Source organism: Chinchilla lanigera, unplaced genomic scaffold (genome assembly GCF_000276665.1).
Source record: "Chinchilla lanigera isolate Chin_1 unplaced genomic scaffold, ChiLan1.0 scaffold00067, whole genome shotgun sequence".
NCBI classification, from domain to species: Eukaryota; Metazoa; Chordata; class Mammalia; order Rodentia; family Chinchillidae; genus Chinchilla; species Chinchilla lanigera.
The window spans coordinates 10,174,785-10,185,451 of NW_004955468.1; positions in this window are offsets into that span (position 1 = coordinate 10,174,785).

A 10,667-nucleotide genomic window follows, 5' to 3' on the forward strand; every position below is an offset into this window, starting at 1 on the left:
GCTGGTCTTGACCTTGCAATGACCCTCCTGCTTCAGCCTCTTGAGTTCTGGGATTACAGGTGTGCACCACCATGCCCAGCGTCATGTTTTAAATCTACTACTAGCTGTATTCAGTGAGATAGCTTCATCTAAATAATACAGTCTTCCAGCACAGAAACCAAATCCCAATGTTATATTACAGTCAATAAATTTAGTTAATATCTGAGTTGTCACAAGTAACAGATATTCCTGCTTTTTAACATTATAATAGTAGTCTCTTGTATATATATACAACAATTTTAAAAATTCAAGTGAAATACAGATTGTCAGGCACAGAAAGACTGAATGATATCAGTTACATATGAAATTTAGAATAGCCACATTCATGGAAAGAGTGTAGAATGGTGCTTCTCAGGAGCTGGGAGAGGAAGAGAAGAGACGGTATTGGTCAAAATATACACATTTCAGCTGTTCCAGAGAAGTTTTGGAAATGTACAACAATGCAATCATTGTTAACAGAATTGTATTGTATACTTGAAAATTGCCAAGTACGTAGATCTTAAATGTTCTTACCTAAAAATAGGCAAATATGTGAAGTGATACATGGGACAGATATGGGAGGTTTTAGCTTGATGGTGGTGATCACGGAAAATGCACATTCAACCTTAAAGAAGTATAAAGCAGATCACTAGTTACAAGGTTAAATGTCTGCTAGGTTAAATATCACGACTTACCTTGGAGAGTACAATCAAACATGAAAGGTCTTTTATCTAGCAATGAGACTGATGGTTTCCCATGCATGAAAGGTCTTTTATCCAGTAATGAGTTCAGTGGTTTCCTACAGCCTCAGGACTGTGCCACAAAGACTGGGTTTTAATACATGGACATGTAGTGTTTCAGGCAATTGGCGGGAACACCTCCAAACATAGGGGGCTAGGGAAGCTGAGGGTTGGTCAGAAAACCAAACTTTCCCCTTTTTGTGTCTGATTTATTTCACTTAAAAGTATGGTTTCATGGACCATCCATTTAGCTATAAATGTCTCAAATGTATCCTTCTTTATGGCTGAGTAGTACTCCATTGTATAAAAAATCTTTTTTATCCATTTATCAGTTGATGGGCATTTGGGTTGTTTTCAAAATTTAGCTATTACAAACTGTGTTGCTATAAATGTGGGTGAGCATATATCACTGTGATATGATGATTTTAATTCTTTTGCGAATATACCAAGAAGGGGAATGGCTGGGTCAAATGGAATCTCTAGTCCTGGTTTTTTGAGGAATTTTTTATACAATGGAGTATTACTCAGTCATAAAGAAGGATACATTTGAGACATTTATAGCTAAATGGGCGGACCTTAGGGCCATATTCTTAAGGGAAATAAATCAGACACAAGAAGGGGAGAGATTGGTTTTCCAGCCAACCCCCAGCTTCCCATGCCCCCATTGTTTGGAGGTGTTTCGACCAATTGCTTGGGATATTAGATGTCCATATATTAAACTCAGTCATTTTGCCTCAGTTCCAAGGCTATGATCTGTGCAAAATGACTGGACTCATTGCTGGATAAAAGACCTTTCATGCTTGATTGTCCTCTCCAAGATGAGCAGTGTCATTTAACCTAGCAGAGATTTAACCTTGTAACTAGTGATCTGCTTTATGCCTCTTTAAGGATGAATGTGCATTCTCTGTGACTTTCTTAAGATGGAAATAAATTGTAGGTGTTCTTTATATTTGGCTGTTTGGTCTCATTTAGTTTCTGGCTACATATAATCCTTGATGTTTAGTACACCAGTAACTTTTTCCTCTTTTTTTAGTGCTGAACAGAAATCTTTGTATTGATTACTATTATTTTTTAATGTGACTGCTTTCAGCAGAACTTTAAAGTCTTCAAATAAATTGTTTATTCTTTTGTTAAACTTATTTTTTTGTTTTGTTATCTTCTTGGAGTAATTTTGAAAATTCTTTTTTATTTTAAATAAAATAAAAAAAAAGATAATAACCAAGACAAAAACAAAGCAAAACAAAAATAATAAAAATGATACAGGATTTCAAAATAAAATGATAGGAATTAACAATGGCTGTTATATTACATATTGTAAACTTCAATGTAGTTGCCCAGATTAGCAGATGTAAGAATGCAAGATTGATCAAACAATTAAAGAGAATAAAAAGTAATAAAAATTAGAAATGATACACAGCTTCACTAAGCAAGATGGTAGGAGTTCAACAATTGTTGTTATATTGCACATTGTTGACTTCAAATTAATTGTTCTGACAACAATACAGTATACAGTCACAGAATGCTGGTTCGGTTTTTTTTTTAATTTTAAAGTAGAAAGATAAACAAACAATGAAACCAAGCATTCAAACAGGTTAGTAGAGCAGTTACATTAGTTGATACATTGCATATTGTTGTCTTCAAATCAACATATATGTAAACGTCATATTGGCTCAGTTTTATGTGTAAACATCATGTTGGCTCAGTTTTTTAAAAAAATTATGTATTTCTTCCCAGCCTTCTCTTTTCCCCTCTCTCTCCCACTCCCTCTGCTCCTCCTTTTCCTCCTCTCCTTCTTCCCCTCGTCTCTCTTTGGGTTCCTCAGAGCCACTCCTGGGTCGCTATAGGAATGACCACTACAGCTGTGCTTAACACCTTAAGCTAGTAGAGCCTCCACTTTGTGGTGAGTAATCCTGTGTAGGTGAGAGCCTGTTCGTCACTTGAACAGTTTACCCATGTGTGCTGGTTTGTACTTCCTTTTGTGCAAGGCCCCTGTGTAAGCAGTACAGGTGAATGTAACTCGGCTTCTTTGTCTTCTGCAAAATTTCAGAAATAAGCGGTAGTATATCAAAGTGTATGGTTGCATCATTTAACGGATGTCTTTATTAGTTTTGCCTGATCTGTTCTTTGTCTCAGTCAATACTGTACAATTGACTATCTCAGTCAGTAGTGTAGTCTCTGGCAGCTATAATATTGCCCTTAGGCTTTTGCTGCTAATGGTTATTGTTTTCTTCAACTTCTGTACACATAGGAACTTTACATGGAATTCCTAATTGGTCCTCCTTTCTGATGGTAGCAAGGCTACTGGTTCACAGCCACCTTTACCATGTAGCCAGGGAAGGGATTGGGGGAGCCCCCTGTTAAATTTCTAGTGCCTATTCTTACACAAGCTCACATGTCTATTTGAGAATGAGTTCTTTTCAGTTCATTGTGTGCTTTTCTTCATTTCTAGATTCTGATTTGTTTTGCTTTGAAAATTTTGTTTAGTATTATTATTGAATTTTGAGTAAAGTGGATTCTCTCCTGTCTTCTGACACTATGAAAGTACTTCTGCATGCAATCCATTTGTAACAATTATAAATGAAACAAGCACAAGTATCAGTTCCTCAAGATTGAAAATAAAATGAAAATTGAGCACAACCGCTCACAAAGTTGGTCATATACCAAGGAGATAGAGAATTTGAAATGAATTTAAAGAAAACAATTTGACTCTAAATATCTAGGGAAATATAGAATAGGCACAAAACCTAAATATGAACAGTTTTCAATTCTCATTGTTGCTATGTTTGTAGGTTTTATTCTAAGACTTTCATGTAAGTGTTTGAGGGATGAGACAGAATATAAAATTATATCGATTCACTGGGGACCTGAGAGAAAAGGCAAATAGGTAGAAGATACAGGAGTAAACTACAGTGGTTCTCATCTTAAATTGACATCATTACTCCAGAATGATATTTATCCTAGGGAGATATTTTAAAAAGATTTTCCTTTACAAAGGTCAAGAAACTAATAGCAGCCTAGGACTTAGAATGTAGTTTCCAAAAGATTTAATCACATTTGAACGGAGAAGAAATGCATGGAAACATGGATAATGTCTAATGGGGTAAGCAAAGCTTCCATAGGATCCTGGAACAACCTGCCACATCAGAAGGTGCTGGGAGCTCAAGAAAGGAGACCTGTCAGGAGGACATGGGGAGCAGCTGCCCTGGGAAAGACCAACTGCCACTGACGAGGCAGCTTTGCCTCAGTAAAAACAATGACTATCATGGATTCAGACCATTCAAATACTTTGGAATTCACAAGTTCAGAATTATGCAAATCAATCATTGGTCACATGTGGAGAATGTCATGTCAACCATTCTCAGGAGAACTGACACATTAATGGGAAGAATAAAGCCCATATCCTTCAATTAACTCAAGGTAAGGAAATAGTTTTTGAGGAGGAGGACTCTCTTTTTTTTGGTACCAGCAATAGAACTCATGATCTTGTGCTTGCTAGGCAAGTGCCATGCCACCGAGTTATATCCCTGGCTCCTAAGGAGGTCTGTTTTTGGAAATATTTTAACAAATAAATGACAAATGCATGAAACTTCTTTTTTTATCCTGAGGCCGTTTATTCATTAGATTTGGCTCTGGGACACCCCAAAGCCTTGGATGTGCTTTGGAAGCATGCACAGTGCAACACCAATCTTATAACAACATTATAATGCTATTTAACATTTTCCTTCTATTTTCCTAAGTGGATGGTTGTTCTTCAGAGCATAGATGTATCATCAGGGTGGCTAGAGAAACAAGTACGAAAATGTAGTTGTTTTCAATTAGGGCAGACACTAAAGAGAGCTGCAGAAATGCAAAAGAAAGAAACAGAAAGAAAGAAAGAAAGAAAGAAAGAAAGAAAGAAAGAAAGAAAGAAAGAAAGAAAGAGAGAGAAAAGAAAAGAAAGAAAAAGAGTCCAAATGCCATTTTTTTCTCATAAATACTTGGAAAACATTTGAAATATGAAACTGTTATTTTCTTTCTCATGTAACCAATGTGAAATGATTTCTTGGCAATATATTTAGTAAAATTCAGACTATAGGCAATGTTACAAAAAGAATGACTCAATATATTTGATGATTAAACATAGAATGAAAGTAGGAAGTGTATGTTAAGTAGAGTCATGAGACATACCAACTAAATAAGATAGCTACATAAATTATTGCACTTATTTTTAGTCAGGTTAATAAATAAATTATAAAAATAATAAGACAGTTGGGAAATTTTGATAGTATTTAGATATTAAATGATGTTAGCAAATGATTAAACTTTTAGGTAATATAATTGTGTCACCATATCAGAAACTCATCTTTAGATGTTGAAAATACCTGTGAAATATTTTATGAATAAAATATAATTGATGAAATATATTTGAAATTGATAATTTTTTCAAACCTATAAAGTGAGCACACAGTAGTTCTTTATACTGCTTTTTAATGTATATATTACATTAGCCATTAAATGTTTATAAAGCAGTCATCCTTACCATGTGGTTTAAAATTGGCTTTGCAGTTGATAAATTCAAACTCTCCAAAAGGCTTTATATTCCAGAAAAAATTATGTAGGTATACTGAATGAAAATAGATAATTACATTTATTTTTGTGTTTGCATATTTTTATTATATATTTTATATTTAATATGTACAACACACTTTTTGATATACATGTAAATAGTTAGATGGTGAGTATATCAAATTAACATATCAATTTCCATTTTTTTTGGGCAAGAGTCCTACAGTCTACTGTTAGCAAGTATACCAAATTCCAGATTGCATTATTAACTATAGTCTTCCTGTTGTACAGGAGATTTCTGGACTTCTCCATCCTGCGTATCTGATTCCTTGTAAACCTACACATACCTCTGCCCACTCCCCACATTCCTTGTTAACTGCTCTTTTATTCTCTATCTTTGTGTATTTGACTTTTTAAAAAGATTTTACATACATGTAAGTGAGATCATGCACTAGTTTTCCTTCTGTGTCTGGCATATTTCATTTACCCTAATGTTTTCCATGTTTATCCATGTTATAGAAAGATGGAAGATTTCCTTATCTTAAAGTCAAATACTATACACTGTCTCTTACAGCAGTTTCTTTATCCATTTCATGTGTCTGTTGATAGACACTTTGCTTGCTTCCATATCTTGGTTATTGTCATAACACTACAACAAACATGAAAATGAAGATGTCTTCATGGAGTGATCACTTCATTTCCTTTGAAAACATACCTATATTTTGTATCAGGAATTGAACGTATTTTCTATATATACATATTGGTTTTACCAATTGGTGGATTTCATTTTGGCAGTTTGATACATGCACATATCATATTTTGATAATTTTGATCCTTGATCTACCCTTTTCTCTCTCTCAAATACATTTCATTTCTTTTGAAACCATTTCTGGGTCATGCAGTAGTTCTATTTATAATTTCCTTAGTAAACTATGTAATGTATTCTACAATGGCTGTTGGCATGTACATTTCTACTAAGTATATAGGATTTTGATTTTTCCATACATTGATTAACACTAATCTCTTGTGTTTTTAATAACAATTGATCTGTCATCACTGAAAGAAGTGTAATTAGCTTATTAATTTTCATTTCTCAGATGATTAGTGACTTTGAACATTCTTTTATGCCTCATGGCCATTTCCATGTCTTTTTTGAAAAAAAATCTGTTCAAATTCTTTTCCCATTTAAAATTCAGTTATTGGCTTTTCTGCAGTTCAGATGTATGACTTTATATATCTTGCATAGCGATTCCTTTTTTTTTTTGTATCAGGAATTGAACTCAGGGCCTCATGCTTGCCAGGCAGGTGCTGTGTCACTGAATTATATGCCTGGACCAGCATATTAATATCCTAACAGACATATGGTTTTCAAGTACATAGGTTGTTTTTCCTTTTTATAGATTGTTTCCTCTCCTCTGCTGAAAATTTTAAATTTGCTACAGTGTAATATATTTATTTTAAATCTAATGTCTTATGTTTTTGGTACAACATCCAAACAAATATTTCCAGGACAAATGCAACTAGTTTTCTCCTATATTTTTTCTGTGAATATTAATGCTATAGGTCTTATGTGTATGTCTTTTATCCATATAGAGAACTTTTGTCAATGGATCCAATTTCTAGTTTTGCCCATGAAACCCAATTTTCCCAGCACCATTTATTGCAGAGATTGACTTTCTTCTTTGTGTCCTCCTTGGCATCCTTGTTAAAAGATTAGTTGACCATATATTTCTGAGTCAATCTTTTTGCCTCCATTCTTATTCACTTTTCTACAAGTACCACAGTTTTGATTATAATAGGTTTATTTTATTCATTTATTTATTGATATGATATAAATTTATTTTAAATGATATATCAAAACAAAAAAATTGTACATATTCATGGTACCATGTCAATCTATGTTTTGATGTGTATACACACACACACACACATATATATATAGTGTAATCCAATTAAACATAACTTTATAACTTTAAATCAGGTAATGTGATGGCTGTGGTTTTATTTTTTCCTCAGAATTGTTCTGAATTTTTTAGGTTTTTGTGGTTTCATACAGATTTTAGAATTATATTTTGTATTTTCTTAAGGAATGTATTAGAATTTTAGTAGATATTGGTTTGTATCTATAGAAGGATTTGATTACTATGAAAGTTTGATGATTTCTTTTTTCACAAATTTTTAAACGTGCATATTGGTTTGACCAATTGGTGGATTTCATTTTGGCAGTTTGATATATGCACATATCATATTTTGATAATTTTGAACCTTGATCTACCCTTTTCTCTCTCCCAAATTAATTATCTTAATCCATGAACAAGGAATATCATTACATTTACTTTTGCCCTATTCAACTTGTCAATGCTCATAGTTTTCCGTGTACACAGCTTTCACATCCTTGGATAAACATATTCCTAAATATTTTTCATGAAAAAAGTAAGATTGTATTCTTGATTTCTTGTTTGTGTAGGTTATTATGTATGCAAAATACTCATTTTTGATTTTTTATTGTATAATTTTATGTAATTCATTTATTAGTACAACATATTTGAGGTTTTCTATCTGCATGATCATGTCATCTTTAAACAGTAATGATTTTACCTTTTCTTTTCAGATTTATATGTCTTTTACTGTATTTGCTTTTATTGTTTGATTGCTTTTGAAACTCCTTCCAATCCTCAACACAGAAGTAGTGAGATTGGGCATTCTTGTCTTGCTCAAGATATTACAATCTAAGGGTTGTGTTTTCTTTCATTTATTATGATGTTAATTGTGGGGTTTTCATAGGTGATCTTTATTCTGTTGAGTGAATTCTAAAATGTATTGTTATACAAAATTTGGGGGCACTTTTCATACTTTTTCTGCATCAATTGAGATAATATCATCTTTTCTGGTAAGGTAGGATTTTAGGATATTTATTGTATTTGTTCTTGAGTGCTCTGAAGAAACAGATTAATTTTCACCTTTTCATTTATATCTTCACAGAACTTTCACTGATGCACAATTTACCCTGTGTCTTGGGCTTGACCCTTGATTGGGAGATGATTACCAAATGCATGTGAAATTTCTGTTCCTATTCAAATTTCTGTTCCTATTTCAGCACCATAGATCACTAGTGGCAAGCGATGTCCTTAGAGTTATGCTGAGCACTGGCCTTTGTAGAAATTAGGTGTCTAGTGCTCCTTTGCTGATCCTCATCTTCATGGTCTAGTGAATGGATTGGTACACTGAGTTGAGCTTAAAACCAAGCAAGGGACATTTACAGTGAAAGCAACACTGGCATAAGTTACAGAAGTGTGATTCAGACTGGCAAAACTTGGTCCTGAGGAAAAACTCTAATGTTACCCTAAGACAGAGCACAGAATCTTCAGAATGTCTCTCTCTCTGGTGCTTCTTAACTCTAGGGAATGTCTTCCTTGGAGTGTACACAGACTCAGCGTCATCATCTGGATGTGTTTGGCATCCTCTCCAGGGTGACTGCAACACCTCCCTGTTGTTGCTTCCACATGTTAGTGGCCTATGTGTCATGTGGAACACTGAGTCTACTTGGCATTCCTGCATGTTTCTTAGGTATCACTGCTATCTTCTAAAGATTTATTCTCACAAGTGAATCTGAAGTGCATGGGATACACTGAGACTGGCTTGTCCTATGCAAAATAAAAGGTATATGATGAAAAAATATAATGTTTATGTGAATGACAGCTTCTGCTCTTGTCACTCCTCTGTCATCCAAACAATAGACTGACATAATAGATTCGTGGAACAATATGAAGTGATATGTACTTCGACATGAAGAGATGTGTTCTGGATTTTCTACGAGGCAATGAGAAACTTCCACATATAATAAATAATAGTGTGAAGTATCTATTTTCCATAGTAGAGAATGTTCCACCACTCATTGTGCATTTTTAACCTGAATAATAGAATTAATAACTGAGACACTTAATGTCATTACTACATTTCTTGTATTCAAATTTGTAAATTCATAAATCTATTCAAATTTGTAAATTCATAAATCTATTCAAATTTGTAAATTTTTCAATTTTGGGGATAGTAATACAAGCCCATCATATTGAGTATAGCTCAAACTTTCCCCTCAGCGACTTCTAGATATTTTTTGAAACTTGTCAAGGCCATAAGAAGACAAGAGGGAAGCTAATGTCTTATGATAAACATCTCTGATTGCTTGTTAAAAACATTAGGTTCCTTCCTCCACCCAAATACCTTAGGGAATGATTGGAAAGACATAAATAAAGGAAAACCTTCTCTTCACATTGGATGTTGCCTTAACACAAATGTGACACTGTGTTTAAATCTCCTCTGACTTTGACTTAAACTGGAGATACATACGATAAAGGTCCTAGAGTTTTATTTGTCTCAAAACATTTGTTATTCAAAATTCCTGAGCTCAAGAGTACCTGAAGAGAAGGCCACATAAAAATAGCAACTGTTATTCTTTTCTGCTCAAAATTTCTTTCATATAAGCTAATTTTGTTTGGATAATAAATTGTGTTATTTGTCATGTTTGATTCTGGGGTTGGCTTCTATGTTTATGTAGACCCACAGATGTTTTAAATGATTTACTGTCATATGAATGAATACCAATGAAGCTTCCACACTCCTTCTGTCTGTCTCTCTCCCCCTCACAATTTGTCTTTTCAAAGTGCCTACAAGAGTGCATGCTTCCTGATCTTTGTTTTTCTTAGCCGTGTATCTAATTTTGGAAATAACATCTTTTCTTGAGTTAAAAAATGTATGAAAGTGTTGGTTTAATTAAATAAAGAGAAAGAACATATTGTTAACTCTTAAGTCTTCCTGTGTTTGTCTATGATCTTTTTCCTCCTCTACCTCCCCATAACTCGGGCAGTACTCCAATCCTCCTGCTCTTCCTGTGTCAGAAATTAACCCCTTTAGACAGCGGGATCAGCTTCAGTTCTTGGAGGTATGAAGTGCAGCAAATAGAGGTTTTATCATTCTCTCTACAGCAGAAATCCTCTGGCATAAGTTGGACTGTGTTCCACAAGAGATGCGAGTCCATTGAGAATAAAACCAGAGTTTAATTTTGAGGCTAGCCACCCTTCCTCCCAGTTGCTAATAAGGGAAGTGGGCAAATGGCCAACTTCATTCCACGTTATATACATTTCTGATTTTCATGGTACCAGATTGGGATGTTACATTTGCTGACCCCGGTGGTTATATGGTCTTTCTCTCATCCTGTGGGACCCCAGGTCAGTTTCAGGTCGCATAGGTTTATTTATTAATAAATAAATTAATTAATAAATTCGCTGACCCTGGTGGCTAGATGGTCTTTTTGTCATCCTGTGGGACCCCAGGTTAGTTGCAGTGGCTTTACCATCTAACCATGAT